Raw genomic sequence first — 16,031 nt, 5'->3', positions numbered from 1 at the left:
AAAAGAAAGCCAATAGCTGTTGAAGACCGACTTTGTACTCTGAACTGCACTAGAAACTTTCCATTATGATTTCATTTAATCAGCATAGAAACATTAGGCTAAGAAACTTGCTCAAAGTCACAGAGTTTATAAACAGCGAAGCCCAACCTAAAAACCTGAAGTACCCTTGTTAGTACGTGGCATAGAAGTTTCATACAAAGAAAACTCATATACACCCCCCAACTTTTATTTCATGGGTTCCTGTATAGCACTGATTTGTAATCTGGGCTGCACACTGGAATCAACTGAGGAGATTTGAGAACTACTGAGGTCTGGGTCCTATCCCTGATACTCTGATTTAACTGCTCTGGAGTAAAACCTAGGCAATAAGACTTTTAAAAGCTCCCCTACCTCTCAGATGGTTTTAACAACAGCCAAAGTTGCAAATTACTAGGATTTGGGAAAGAGAAAAGTTCATAACCTAAGAAATCTTTGTATTTTATCTTTGAGAGAAACCCAAGTCAGTTGTAGTGCACCCTTCGTGATTTTTCCATATATAACAACTCAGGTAGCTACTCTACTAATTTTTTCAAAGTAACTTATCTATTAAATTGTCAAAGATTTCAATATCATACTTTCAGTTCCAAATTCTTTAATATTTCACTACCACTGGATATTTCCAATGGGATCTTGCCTTTCATATTTACTTAATAAAGAGACCTGATCTATGGCTAATCATCTACAGTTGAACACCAACAATGACTTTTATAATATGCATACAGCTCGTGCATATAAGCATATGTCAAATGTTACCCTGTTGCTTCTCCCTTTAAAAAAAAAATCCTCAAACTAAAGAAATAGGAAGATAACACATTCCTGTTAATCTGTGACAGGAGTATTTATTTACCAACTTAATGCTTTGATACCATAGTGCTCAGCAATTTAAAAAGTTCTCTTGTAGAGTGGACTGTAGATAAAAGTGCAGAAGCATAAAAAATTGAGAGCAAAGTTAAAGTAATACAGAAAAAATTTGGAGGAGAACTGGTAAAGCTGAGGGGAGTGCTGTGTGTGGAGTGATTAGATAGAGATGGTAGGATGTAAGAAATAGGTATTTAGGAATGCCTGGGTGGCAAGCATCCAACTCTTGGTATCGGCTCAGGTCTGATCTCAGAGTCCTGAGATCGAGTTCCCTCTTACTCCTCCAAACAACGTGCTCAATGTGGTGTCTGCTTGGGTTTCTCTCCCTCTTCCCTTGCTTCCCCCTTCCATAGAGTGTACACACTCTAATAAATCTTTTTTAAAAATTAGAAATAGCTATTTAAAGTACAGTAAACTATCACAATGGGGGTACCTGGCTGGCTCAGTTGGTAGAGCATGGGATTCGTGATCTTGGTGTTTTAAGTTGGAGCCCTATATTTGGTGTAGATTACTTGAAGAATAAATAAAATTGCAAAAAAAAAAAAAAAACCCACTACCAAAATGAGGTACCACTGCATACCCACTATGACGGCTAAAATTAGTAAGTCTAAAAACACCAAATCTGGTGAGAATGTGAAACAAAGGGTGCTTTTTTATACATTGTTACTGGGTGTAAATTGGTTCACTCATTCTGTTAAAAGATCTAGCATTGTCCCCTATAACCCAGCAATTGCACTCCTGGGTATTTATTTCCGCAAAATGAAAACATATTCCCACAAAAGGACTTGTCTGAGAATATTCATTGCAGTATAATTAACAATAACACCAAACTGGAAACAAACAAGATATATACCCACAGAAGAATGGATAAACAAAGTATGATATACTCACACAAAAGATTAGTATTCTGCTATAAAAATGGCTCAGTGATACATGTAACAATATGGATGAGTCTCAAAAACATTATAGTAAGTAAAAGAAGCCATAAAGAGGGGTGCCTGCGTGGCTCAGTCAGTTAAGCAGCTGCTTGCAGCTCAGGTCACAATACGAGGGGCCTGGGATGGAGCCCCCATCAGGCTTACTGTTCAGCGGAGAGCCTGCTTCTCCCTCTCCCTGTGCCTGCTGTTCTGCCTACTTGTGCTATCTCTCTGCCAAATAAAAAAATAAAATCTTTAAAAAAGGGGGGGTGGGGCGCCTGGGTAGCTCAGTGGGTTAAGCCTCTGCCTTGAGCTCAGGTCATGATCTCAGGGTCCTGGGTTGGAGTCCCACGTCTCAGGCTCTCTGCTCAGCAGGGAGCCTGCTTCCTTCCCCCTCTCTCTCTTCCTGTTTCTCTGCCTACTTGTGATCTCTGCCAAATAAATAAATAAATGCCTTAAAAGAGGGCACAATATATGAATCCATTATATGAAGTTTTAGAACAGGCAAAACTAATCTATGGTGCAAAAAAACTAGGACAATGGTTGCCTCTGGGTATATGGGAGTGTGACAAAAATTCCCAATGTGAAAGTAATATTCTATATCTTGTTAGAGTTTATTCCATAGGCATATGCATCCATCAAAATTTAATTGATGTTCACTTAAAATTAGTGTAATTCATTATATGAAAACTTTGCTTAAAAAAGAAAAAAAAAAAAGCTGCAGGGGTACCTGAGTGGTTCAGTCGGTTGGTTAAGCATCTGCCTTTGGCTCAGATCACGATCTCAAGGTCCTAGGACTGAGGTCCCAGGATCAAGCCCCAAGTCAGGTTCCCTGCTCAGTGGGGAGCCTGCTTCTCTTCTCTCCCTCTGCCCCTAATCCTGGCTGTGTTCTCTTGCTGTCAAATAAATAAATAAAATCCCAAAAGAAAAAAGCTACAAATACTGAATTCTAATTAATAATATGCATTTTGAATTATCTGGGGGAGGTGAACTGATATCTGCAATTTACCTTGAAATGCAAATAATAGATGAACAGATACATAATATGAAAAGTACGTAAAAATGTTAGTAATAGACTCTGACTTGTGGATGTACAGATGTTCACTATAAGAATCTTTCAACTTTCTATATAATTGAAAATTTTCATAATAAAATGTTGGAAAAAATACAGTGAACAGAAGTTCAACAAACTCTATAAAGATCTCTAGATCGAAGTATAATCACTTATGGGTCAAATTCCATTTCACATAAAATTTAGGCAGTTACATAAATGCTAGTCCTGTACTTTGATTTTATAGTGCTGAATGCTGTTTGAAATCAGAGTCATCATACAGATTTGAAATATTCACAGTTTTATATATAAAAAAAAAAAAACAACTAGGGTGGGCCGCCTGGGTAGCTCAGTCATTAAACGTCTGCCTTAGGCTCAGGTCATGATCCTCAGGTCCTGGGACAGAGTCCCGCATCCAGATCCCTGCTCAGCAGGGAGCTTGCTTCTCCCTCTCCCATTCCCCTTGCTTGTGTTCTCTCTCTGGCTCTCTCTCTCTGTCAAGTAAGGAAATAAAATCTTTTAAAAAAATAAAAATAAAAATAAACGATGGCATTTTTAAGTAGTAAGACATAGGGGAGGCTAGGGCAAAAAGGGCATTTATAATGGCATTACTCTCATAGTGCTTTGTATGTTAGGTCAAATATTATACATATTGTATTTATGTTTCTAATCAGTTTCAGTAAAACTTTCTGACTGCATTAGGCCTGTTTTCCTAAAAAAGCGTACCTGCCCATTCTTTAGAAGAATGGATCTACTATGGGTAATACTGTAAAAGTACAGTTTACCAAGCTACACAACCCAATTGCCTCTTTTTAATCACAGCTAACAACCCATGACAACTAGCATTTTGTTTTATTCAACCCATTTATTTAAAAAACAAAGACAAATTAGATGTATTGAAAAGACCTAAACAAGGAAAAGTCGGTGGGAAATTTTCAACATAAGAATTCTCTTTCAGGTTGTACTATATTGTTATACTACATCACTCAGTTTTAGAGCTAATCATATATGTATTTCCTTTTTGTTCTCAGAACCTGAGAACTGTATTGTACAAAGGCATACACAAATAATCCAGAACCACATATGTTCTGAAGTGATTCTTTTTTTTTTTTAAGGATTTTATTTATTTATTTGAGAGAGAGAATGAGAGATGGACCAAGAGCAAGGGAAAGGGTGGAGGGAGAAACAGACTCCCCGCTGAGCAGGGAGCCCAATATGAGGTTCGGTTGCAGACCCCAGGATCATGACCTGAACCGAAAGCAGATGCTTAACCGACTGAGCCACCCAGGCACCCAGCTAAAGTGATTCTTAAGAATTTAGTAATCCATGCTAAAAATGGATCCACGATGCAAAAAAACTTCTATAAGTGAGCAGTAAGCAAATCCCTGGAATTAAAGAGCCACATACATTTTGAACACATTAGTTTTTACCAAATGTCATTCTACTCATTCCTGAGAGCATCTTGTAGATATAATGTTAAGTATTTAGTAACACATTAAATAGTATTCTTTTATTTTTAATTAAAAATGCAACCAGATCTTGATCAATGGTATCAGCATGCTAATAAAAAGCTGGAAAAGTATAAAATAGACCAGACTTGCTTCCATGACATACACACAACGTAGACTTAACTCATCTTATCTGTCTACACCTTTTCATAGAATTCAGTCTCTCGGGGTGCCTGGGTGGCTCAGTGGGTTAAGCCTCTGCCTCTGGCTCAGGTAATGATCTCAGGGTCCCGCAATCAAGCCCTGCACCATCAGGCTCTGCTCAGCAGGGAGCCTGCTTCCTCCTTTCTCTCTACCTGCTTCTCTGCCTCCTTGTGATCTCTCTGTCAAATAAATAAATAAAATCTTTAAAAAAAAAAAAAGAATTCTGTTTCTCACACACACACACACACACATACACAAATAAATTTGGTGGGAGCAGTGTGCAAAGAACAATGGATTCTGATTTGGAAACAGATCCAAATCTTAGGAATCTCTCCTAAACCGGAGTTTGAAGATACTACTCAGAGTACTTTATCCACTATTAAGATCCAGCCGCACTTGAGAGAACCTTTAAAATTATAGCCAAGTAGGGGCGCCTGGGTGGCTCAGTGGGCTAACGCCTCTGCCTTTGGCTCCAGTCATGATCTCAGGGTGAGCCTACTTCCTCCTCTCTCTCTCTCTCTCTGCCTGCCTCTCCGCCTACTTGTGATCTCTGTCAAATAAATAAATAAAATCTTTAAAAAATAAAATAAAATTATAGCCAATTAATAGTTTTGTGCTTAAGAGTATTTGGTTTGTAATGAAAGAAGATGGGATTGGGAGGGAGACAAACCATAAAAGACTCAATCTCAGAAAACAGACTGAGGGTTGCTGGGGGGATAGGGGACAGGCAAGGGTGGTGGGGATATGGACATTGGGGAGGGTGTGTGCTATGGTGAGTGCTGTGAAATGTGTAAGCCTGGTGATTCACAGACCTGTACCCCTGGGGATAAAAATACATTATATGTTTATTAAAAAATTTAAAAATTTTTTAAAAAGGGGAAAAAAGAAAAGTTGGTTTGTTACAAGTAGTATTTTTGCAAGAAATAGTAAAGAAAGTGTAATCTACTTCCAAGCAGTTGTTTTTTTTTTGTTTTTTGTTTTTTGTTTTTCTCCAAGCAGTTGCTTCTAATGTAGCAAGTTATTACTTCAAAATATTTAGGATAGACATTCTCATTGAATCACTGTAACTGCCAGCCAGCAACTAAATATAAGTAGAAAACTGCATTACGCTTTAGTCTTCTTGATCAAGGTAAATTTATGATAAACTTTGAGTAACAAAAGTTTTGTTTTATTCTCAGCTGTAAACCCTTCACACTTTTTATTCTATAATTCTAACAATAAATCTGTAATAATTCATCTTAAGAGATCTTGTTTGACAGGAAAAAGAACTGAATTACAGTATTTCTTTAAAATGTCTGAATTATATAACTTTAAAAAAAGTATATAACTTCCAAAAATTTTTAATTTCTTATCTTCAAATATTAAGAGAGGAAAGAGATCATGTATTAGAACAGGGATTCTTGGGGCTCCCTGGGTGGCTCAGTGGGTTAGGCCTCTGCCTTCAGCTCAGGTCAGGTCATGATCTCAGGGTCCTGGGATCAAGTCCCGCATTGGGTTCTCTGCTGGTCAGGGAGCCTGCTTCCTCTTCCCTCTCTCTCTCTCTTTCTCTCTCTGCTTGCCTCTCTGCCTATTTGTGGTCTCTCTCTTGTCAAATAAATTTAAAAATCTTAAAAAAAAAAAAATTTTAGAACAGGGATTCTTAAGGAAGATTCTTAAGGACCAACCCACTCCCAGACCCCCATTCAGTTACTCAGGCTTCAAAGGGCCACTGGTAGGGAAACAATACCTCCTTTGGCATCTTTCAGAAGGTTAGGCAAACACTCAAAAGAACAGTGCTTGCAAATTATCTCTGGTAAAGGATCATCTTTCTTTACATTCACAATTCATGTGAAATACTAGAAAAAATGGAGAATATACAAAACACAAGTTCTAATTTTTATTATCAGATTTGACATAAAATCGCTCAATTACACTGCTATGCAAGTTTTTAAAAACTTTCAATTTCTGAACTTACCTCCTCACAGACAGGTTAAGTAAACAGCTCATGGACCAGCGCCATTTACATACTACACCCCAAATGGTGGTGTTACAGAATGTTGTAAACATTTTACTAGCAGAGAATAAGCAATGCATTACTTAAATTTAGAGCTATAGCTATAAAAGTATACTGACTCTCATTCTTAAGCAGAAAATGTACATATATTTGTTTTATTTAGCATATTGGCAAATCCTTTTTCTCCTTCAGACACAGGACAATAAATAGTGGTTTAAAATATCAAAATGGGGGGTTTGCCTGGGTGGCTCAGTGGGTTAAGCCGCTGCCTTCGGCTCAGGTCATGATCTCAGGGTCCTGGGATGGAGTCCCACATCAGGCTCTCTGCTCAGCAGGGAGCCTGCTTCCTCCTCTCTCTGCCTGCCTCTCTGCCTACTTGTGATCTCTCTCTGTCAAATAAATAAATAAAATCTTTAAAAAAATAAAATATCAAAATGGGGGCGCCTGGGTGGCTTAGTTGGTTAAGTGACTGCCTTCAGCTCAGGTCATGATCCTGGAGTCCCAGGATCAGGTCCTGCATTGGGCTCCCTGCTTGGCAGGGAGTCTGCTTCTCCCGCTGACCTCTCTCCTCTTATGCTCTTTCTCTATCATTCTCTCTCTCTCTCAAATAAATAAATAAAATCTTTAAAAATAAATAAATAAATAAATAAAATATCAGAATGATTACAAATTCTAAATTATGCCTTATTATGTGGACGATTATAGAAAGAATTTAATGAGTTAATCAGTTACATTGGTGATGACCAACTATCATGGGTAGTAAGAATTGAAAACTCCTAAATCTCAGAATTACAAAAAATTGTCTATGAAAACAGATTTTTATAAAATGGCATCAGTGATGAATATATAACATATTTTGGGGCTAACAACTGAAAGATAATAAATACATAAAAGATCTTATTGTCTGATGGAGTAAACATATTATATTGCAATGCAAGGAAGACAAAGATTTCTCCAAATCAAAACATCAGGAAAATCTCGTGCTTTACTGAAGCTAAAGAAATCATGAGTTATTCTATATATATATGAATGCCTACTATGTGACAGGAAATAGGAATACTATGGAGAACAAGGCACTGTTCCTGCCCTCGAAGAGCTCACAATCACATTATCTACTTCACTAAAAAGGAAAAGACAATCTTAAACCAGGACTCTACGTACAAGATAGTGTAAGCATAGACAGAACCTTTAGAGCAGAGCATACTACTACCTTGCCTAGTTACTTCTTCAAGGACTAAGGCTGTGAGTCATCCCTAAAGGAAAAAATGTAGTAGAAGGATAGTTGATAGCTACCTAATTTGATTAGCTAGGTCACCCATTTTGGCTGCTGACCCAAATATTAAGGAAGGCATTATCAAAAGCCTCTGTGTACTCAGAGTCCTCAGTTTCCATTCTTTTCTTTTTCTACAATATTGCAACTCCCTATATAAGGCTGCTCATCTCTTTCATTAGTCTAATGTCATTACAAGCCTAGCTATTGTAGGACCCAAGAATCACTGACCAAAAACAGCAGTGGCACTATGAGCATGGACTATTCAGTACCTCACTCAGAATTTCATTTCTGATGTATGATACTTCATTCTTTATTATGAAATACTTGCTTGATAGGCTTCTAATCAACACTACAAATAATGCAGAGAAAATGGAACTGTAACACACAGTCAAAACTTAAGACATATTTCTAAAAATGTAAAGAAAGGAAAATGAAAACACAAAGCAAAATTTTCTTGTTAATCTCACCTCAGAGAACAAGTGTTTTGTTGTTGTTTAAATAAGTTATTGCAGGCTACCTGGGTGGCTCAGGGGGTTAAACCTCTGCCTTCGGCTCAGGTCATGATCTCAGGGTCCTGGGATCGAGTCCCGCATCTGGCTCTCTGCTAGGCAGGGAGCCTGCTCCTTCCTCTCTCTCTCTCTACTTGTGATCTCTCTTTGTCAAATAAACAAAATCTTTTAATAAATAAATAAATAAATAAGTTATTGCTTCTTTCCTCTCTTGCAAAAAAACCTCCATTTTGAAATAGATCTACTGCTGGGTGCCTGCCTGGCTGGCTCGGTCAGTATAACATGAAATTCTTGATTTTAGGTTTGTGAGTTTCAGCCTCACATTGGGGTTAGAGATGTAGAGATTACTAAATAAACAAAGCAAAACACGCCCCCAAAACCAAAAACAAATAGATCTACTGAAACTTGGGTCAAAATATCAATATTCATTAACTTTAGGACAGAGAACTGTATTAAATCAATAGCTATATAATTCAGCATTACTAAACTGCCCTGGGTATTTGCAGTATTTATTTAAAAGACACTGAAAGGGGGAGGGGGGAGAAAAAAAAAAAAGACACTGAAAGAAGGGCACCAACCTGGATGGCTCATTTGGTGGAGCATGCAACTCTTAATTGCAGGGTTGTGGGTTCTAGCCCCACACTGAATGTAGAGATTACTTAAAAATAAAAACTTAAAAGAAAGACATTGAAATACATATTTTTTAGAACAGATTTCCTTTCAGGAACATAGAACCTTAAAATTATTCAGGAAACAGGTCATCTCATACCTTTTTTTGAAAAACAAAAACAATAAACTGTTCCCTTTCATGCCTCCAATGCCAGACAAAAAGCTGTAAAAATGTACACTGAACGTAAAAATTTATTTCTTTTATGCTTCTTCTACTCTACCTTTGCTTCTTACTAAATGCTTCAATGTTAGTATAGTAGAGGAACTGTAATAACAGGAATTCCGATATAAAATCACACACACCTGGGTTTAAATCACTATTCTTCAGTTTATGACTTGTATGACCTTGAGTAGGTTGCTTAACCTTATCAGTTTCAATTTTCTCCTGGATGAGAAATCCCATTATCACTCCCAAGAAAAGACTTTTTTTTTTTTCTTTTATGAAAAAATACCTGGACTGCCTGGGTGGCTCAGTTGGTCTGCACTGGGCTTAGGTCATGACCCCAGGGTCCTCGGACTGAGTCCCACATTGGGCTCCTAGCTCAGTGGGGAGACTGCTTCTCCCTCTGCCTGCCCTCCCCCTGCTTTTGTATGTGTGCACTCTCTCTCTTCTCTCTCTGACAAATAAAATCTTTGAAATGAAAAAATATCAAAACATGATTTTTCAGGAACGGAAAGAATTAAACTCTCAAGGGAAGAATGTTTTTTTACACCCAATAATTCTTAGAATTTTATTTGGAAATTAGCATACTGTTGAACTATAAAAAAAATCAACTAAGTAAATTTTTTACATGCATCTTAGATATAACCCAGTTGTGAAAATAAGTATTATTTTTGGACATTAAAAAAATAAGCTTTAGGGGTGCCTAGGTGGCTCTGTCAATTAAACTTCCACCTTTTGGCTCAGGTCATGATCCCAGGGTTCTGGGATTGAGCCAAAGGCAAACACTTAACTGATGGAGCCACCCAGGCACCACTCATGATTTTAACATTTTCTTTCCTCTAGCTTACTTTACTTTTAGAATACAGTATATAATACACACAAAAATGTTAATTGACTTTATATTATTGGTAAAGCTTCCAGTCAACAGTAGACTATTAGCAGTTATGGTTTGGGGGAGTAAAAAATTACATTCAAATGTTCTATTGCAGGGGAGGTGGCACTCCTAACCCCTGTGTTGTTCAAGGGCCAACTATAATATGAAAGATATATTTAAAAGAAGGATCATAGTCACCTTTGACTGACAAAACTCTGTAGTTAATTTGTTTTGGTTTGGGGCAAAAATTAGAAGTTTTTTGGAGAAGTACAGAAAAGTACTTTGAGACATTTATGAGACCTACCAATAACACACAGAATCGGCAGATCAGCTAAACAAGCTAAACATACATGTACTGTAATGGCTCCAGAGGCAGATAAATATTCTATTCTATTAGCTCTACTAACATTTAAGGAAAAGCCTGCTGTGCCTATCCACTCAGTGAAATCCCAGTTAGGTAGGAAAGTTCTTCCCATATGTACAGCATTAATCACTCTTTTGGGCTTTGATTTTCAGCTCTGGCTTTCTCTTAGAATCAGCTGACAAGCTTTGAAAAATACTGATGCAATTAGTATGGATCAGAATCCATGGATAAGGGGCAGAGGTATTTTCTAAAAAGATCTATAGATCATGCCAATATTCAGCCAAATGTAGCATCATTGCTCTATTGGGTACATTTCATTTGCCTTTATTATTTTTTTTCATTTGCCTTTATTATAGCACGTTTTTAATTTTTTTAAAGCTTTTATTTATTTTATTTATTTATTTGACAGAGAGAAATCACAAGTAGGCAGAGAGGCAGACAGGGAGAAAGAGGGAAACAGGCTCCCTGCTGAGCAGAGAGCCTGATGCAGGGCTCAATCCAAGGACCCCGAGATCATGACCTGAGCCGAAGGCAGAGGCTTAACCCACTCAGTCACGCTGAGTGCAATTATTATATGTGCAAATCATTATTGTATGCAAATTATACGTGGCATCATATACTATATTGGGTGCTGTTGATACAAAGACAACTTTGTGTCCCTGTCCACGAGAACCTTACTGCCTAATTGAGAAAGATAACATATAAACAAAAACAACAAAATTAAGTGAAATAGGTGCTATAGTAATAGTCTGTATAAGGGATATAGGGATATAAAGAACTGAACTATTATCTGGGTGTGGGGTTGAATCAGAAAAAGTTTCAGAGAGAAGGTGACTCTGAAGGAGGGACTTATCTAAGTTGTTTTTGCATCTCTAACACCTAACACTCCCCAGTAAAAATTTGATAACAGCCACCCTCAAAGCAGATATATTTAGAGCTCCGTGACCTAAATGGCTTGTACATTTACTCCACTTTAAAAACCCACTCCCAAGACTCCACACTAGACCATGTTAACACTGGAATTGGCCCCTCTGAAACCGTTAATTCCAACATCCAACTGTTGGGCCATAATCTTTAAACCTTCTCCTTCCTTAACTACCACCTTACCCCACCAAGTCCTCCAGTCTCTACGTGTCTCCATTTTTACCTCAGTTCATAATTTTCCTTTGCTGTATCTTTCCATTATATTATTCTACAATGTGCTATATTTTTTTATATTTTGCTATATCTTTATTGTTGCATTTATCATACAGCATTATAATTTATATCAATATTTGTTTGTTTTCTCTATTAGATCATAACTTTCTGAAGAACATTCTTGGATTATTATTCTTGGCCCTGCATCCTTAACTCCCAGAACAGGGCCTGGCCCTCAATAAGTATTCAGTAAATGTTTGGCAAAGGAATGGGTAAAATGTTCTTGTCATTTTCACCACCAGACAACAAGCTCTCCAAAGGCAGAGACTACCTACTCTACATATTTCCTATAATTCCTATTGGGAATATGGTGCCTCACATATATCAGAACCTCATGGAGCATGTGTTAAATTGTAAAAGGATGAAATGTATTAGATACTGTGTAAGACATACAAAAATATGATCCTTATCCTCCTACACTGTTGGTGGGAATGCAAGCTGGTGCAGTCACTCTGGAAAACAGCATGGAGGTTCCTCAAAAAGTTGAAAATAGAGCTACCCTACCACCCAGCAATTGCACTACTGGGTATTTACCCTAAAGATACAAATGTAGGGATTCAAAGGGGCACGTGCACCCAAAGGTTTATAGCAGCAACGTCCACAATAGCCAAACTATGGAAAGAACCTAGATGTCCATCAACAGATGAATGGATAAAGAAGATGTGATATCTACATACAATAGAATACTATGCAGTCATCAAAAAAATCTTGCCATTTGCAATGACACAGATGGAACTAGAGGGCATTATGAGGAGCAAAATGAGTCAATCAGAGAAAGACAATTATCATATGATCTCCCTGATATGAGGAATTTGAGAGGCAGAGTGGGAGGTTCGGGGGGTAGGGAAGGAAAAAATAAAGCAAGATGGGATTGGGAGGGAGACAAACCATAAGAGACACTTAATTTCACAAAACAAACTGAGGGTTGCTGGGGGAAGGGGGTTATGGAGAGGGCGGCTGGGTTATGGACAGTGGGGAGGGTATGTGTTATGGTGAGTGCTGTGAAGTGTGTAAGCCTGATGATTCACAGACTTGTGCCCCTGGGGCTAATAATACATTATATGTTAATAAAAATAATTTAAAAATATGTTCCCAGCTCTTTTTTTGGAATTATTATTTCAACAATCATTTAAGATAACCAGATGGTTATGAGGCAAATGTAAAAAATGTTCATTATGGCAGAGACAAAACAATATAATAGAAAGCACTGGCAATAACTCGGGAGGCCTGTGCTTCAGTCTTGGCTTTGCCACTCTGATCTACAAATAACCATCTCTGTGAGCCTTAGTTTCCTCATTTTTAAAATGGAGTTTTATCAGAATTCAATTCTTCTTTCCCCCCCCCCCAAAATTCAATTCTTCATCATCTAAGGTTCCCTAACATGCTATGCCTCTTAAAATTTGTATTATAAAAGTGATATACCCTCAATATAAAAAATTATACATGCCCTTCTGAATTGTTTAGGTAAAGGGAAGTTCCCACTCTCCACTCTATTTTCATAACTCCCCAAAGGTGACCACTCTCAACAGTTCCTGGTATCTTTAAGGCATTGTTCATGTCTAAGCAAGTATAGACTAAGATTCTTGTTTTTATTTACCAACTGCACAGTCCCATCAATTCTAGAGGAACCTTGACAAAATGAAAGGACAATTATAAATACTTCAATAACAGGGGCACCTAGGTGGCTCAGTTAAGCCTCTGCCTTCAGCTCAGGTCCCCATCCCAGGGTCCTGGGATCCAGCCCCTGCAACATCAGGCTCCTTGCTCAACAGGGAGTCTGCTTCTCTCCCTCTGCCTGCTGCTCCGCCTACTTGTGTGCTCTCTTTCTAATAAATAAATAAAATCATTTTTTAAATAAATAAAATCTTTCAAAAAATACTTTGACAAGAGAAAGATAATTATCTACTCAAAAAATCAATAGTAGAAAAAAATTATAACAAATAAGTATTTAAAACTTCCTGCTTCACACCACCCACCCCTACCCTCCACTGTGCAGCGTAATGTGAGTAAAAAGCATATGACAAGAAAAGAAATTTAAGGTGGGAAGCTTAAATGTGGAAGAAATGTGGGAGGCATGGGAATGGAGAAAGTGGAGAAAGTGGAAAAAGGAGAGATAATCATACCAATGTCATAACCACAGAAGAATGTATAAAAGGCCCCCAAATCACAGAATTTAAATATTAAAATTGCAAACACAATTTTGAAATACACTGTGGGCCTAAGGACAGACTCAATTACAGAAAACACAGTGTTGGGGCGCCTGGGTGGCTCAGTGGGTTAAGCTGCTGCCTTCGGCTCGGGTCATGATCCCAGGGTCCTGGGATCGAGTCCTGCATCGGGCTCTCTGCTCAGCAGGGAGCCTGCTTCCTCCTCTCTCTCTCTGGCTGCCTCTCTGCCTACTTGTGATCTCTCTGTGTCAAATAAATAAATAAATAAATAAATCTATCTTTAAAAAAAAAAGAAAACGCAGTGTTGTTTTCCTATACAAATGCCATCCCAGAGACAAATGTAGATCACTATGTCCTTGATTTTCTTGACAACAGCACCCTGTAAATATCTATATCTAAGTCTAATAAGAGTATCCACATATTATAAAACCCAAAGATGAAATAATAGTATTTTTGACCAGTCCTTCTGATAGTGACAAAAATATATCATAAAATTATAGTTGTCATAAGAATTTTTTTTAGAAGATAGAGCAAAAAATAGGTCATTAGTAAAATAGAGAACTAATTTCCTGTGAATATAGTGAAAATTGCAATCTAATCTAATTGCAATCTAATCTAATCTAAAATTGCTGTACTATGGATTTCTCTTTCATTTGGTACCAGAGTAAACATTACCGAACACGTTAGAAAGAAAGCCAAATTTTAAATTTTAAATCCACCTAGACAACATAGATTTCACCTACACATGTCCCAGTTTTACCCTTACCATGTAAAATGACACCACTCTATACTGTAAAGAATGCTTGTAAATAAGATAAGGACAGCAGCCTGAATCAGGATCCTGTTCCACAAGAATAACACATTACTGAAGTCCACTTTTTAAACAGAATAAAAGTACAATTCTATAACATATAAGTCACAAGTGTAACATTTAGCTATAAATTGTCTAATGACAATTACAGCAATAAAAAAAAATTTTAACACTGCTATATCTTTACCTGGCATATATATTACAACCTAAATATAGTACAATGGATAAAAACTAAAACTACAATTTAGAATTTGGAGGAAGAGAAATCGATAAGTCATTTTTATTCCATAAAGTAATTTTAATACCACAGTACATTGTCAAGAAGTTGTAAATAGTTAAGTCCATATCTCCATAAAATAAATCAGTCATGGATAAGTGAATTCGAGGACTACAAACTTTACCAAATCTACCTTGTTTCCAAACACTCAAAAACACAAACCGAAATAAGGAACTAAAATCATTCTGGTTTCCTGCACCCTTTAGGTTAAGAGGAACAGTATTTCCTGACACCGGAAAATGTCAAGTCAGTAGCTGAAGCTATGGTTTTCAAATTCGGGTAGAATACCATTTTAAGAGTCTTTAAGATTCTTAAGAGAAACTCTCATTACTTGACATATCTATGTCAGAATTTAACACAAAACTAAACATATAAAGCAGTTCAGCAATTCTCAAACTTCTCTACCCCACAGTCTGAAAAATGTTATGACCTTTTCTTATCTCCTCCCTTTCTTGCATCACCTCTTCCCACTAAATACAGTAAAAACTTCCAAACCTGCTAACACAAATTAGTTTAGGCAGCTAAATTTCTGCAGTGGTGAAGTCAGAAGTGGCTTATTACTACTACTTCCTGACTACAGACTCAGTACACCCCATTTAAAGTGCAAAGTGAAAGAATTATGTAAAAATCAGGCCTTAGGGGCGCCTAGGTGGCTCAGTCATTAAGCATCTCGGGTCATGATCCCAGGGTCCTGGGATCAAGCCCCACATCAGGCTTCCTGCTCAGCGGGAAGCCTGTTTCTCCCTCTCCCACTTCCGCTGCTTGTGCTCCCTCTCTCCCTGTCAAATAAATTTTAAAAATCTTAAAAAAAAAAAAAAAAAAAAAAGAAAGAAAGAAAAGAAATCAGGCCTTAAAAGCCTCTTTAAAAAATTATATGGGACTCAGACCCTAAAAGCCTCTTTAGAATTTCTCCATTTGACAGGACAGCACAATAGATCCACCAGCCTTACCCTGAGCTTAGCTTCTTAAACCCCTGTCTGTAAAAAATGCATTTTTTAAGAAAGAATTTTGTGATACAATAACTGAAGTCTTTGTAGGAAAGCCAATAACTAAGCTACAATCAATAACTATTGCTAGTAACTAGCCTTAAAAGCAGACTGTAATAGAGCCCCAGAGCTAACTCTCCACTAAATTTTCACAATTTAGGATTCGTTGTGCAGAAAACTACTAAATTCTTCGATATTCATCTTTAACCCAAACCACCCATCTCAATTCC

At 37.4% G+C, this 16,031-nt stretch overlaps 1 protein-coding gene across 3 annotated transcripts in view; it reads right to left on the bottom strand.

The window, feature by feature from the left end:
* Positions 1–16,031, bottom strand: part of SLC12A6 (solute carrier family 12 member 6) — a 93,152-nt gene that overhangs the window by 75,395 nt on the left and 1,726 nt on the right. The gene's annotated exons all lie outside the window — the stretch shown is intronic.

The sequence above is a fragment of the Mustela lutreola genome, chromosome 7 (assembly GCF_030435805.1).
Source record: "Mustela lutreola isolate mMusLut2 chromosome 7, mMusLut2.pri, whole genome shotgun sequence".
Lineage (NCBI taxonomy): Eukaryota > Metazoa > Chordata > Mammalia > Carnivora > Mustelidae > Mustela > Mustela lutreola.
This window is presented reverse-complemented; position numbering and strand designations above follow the sequence as displayed.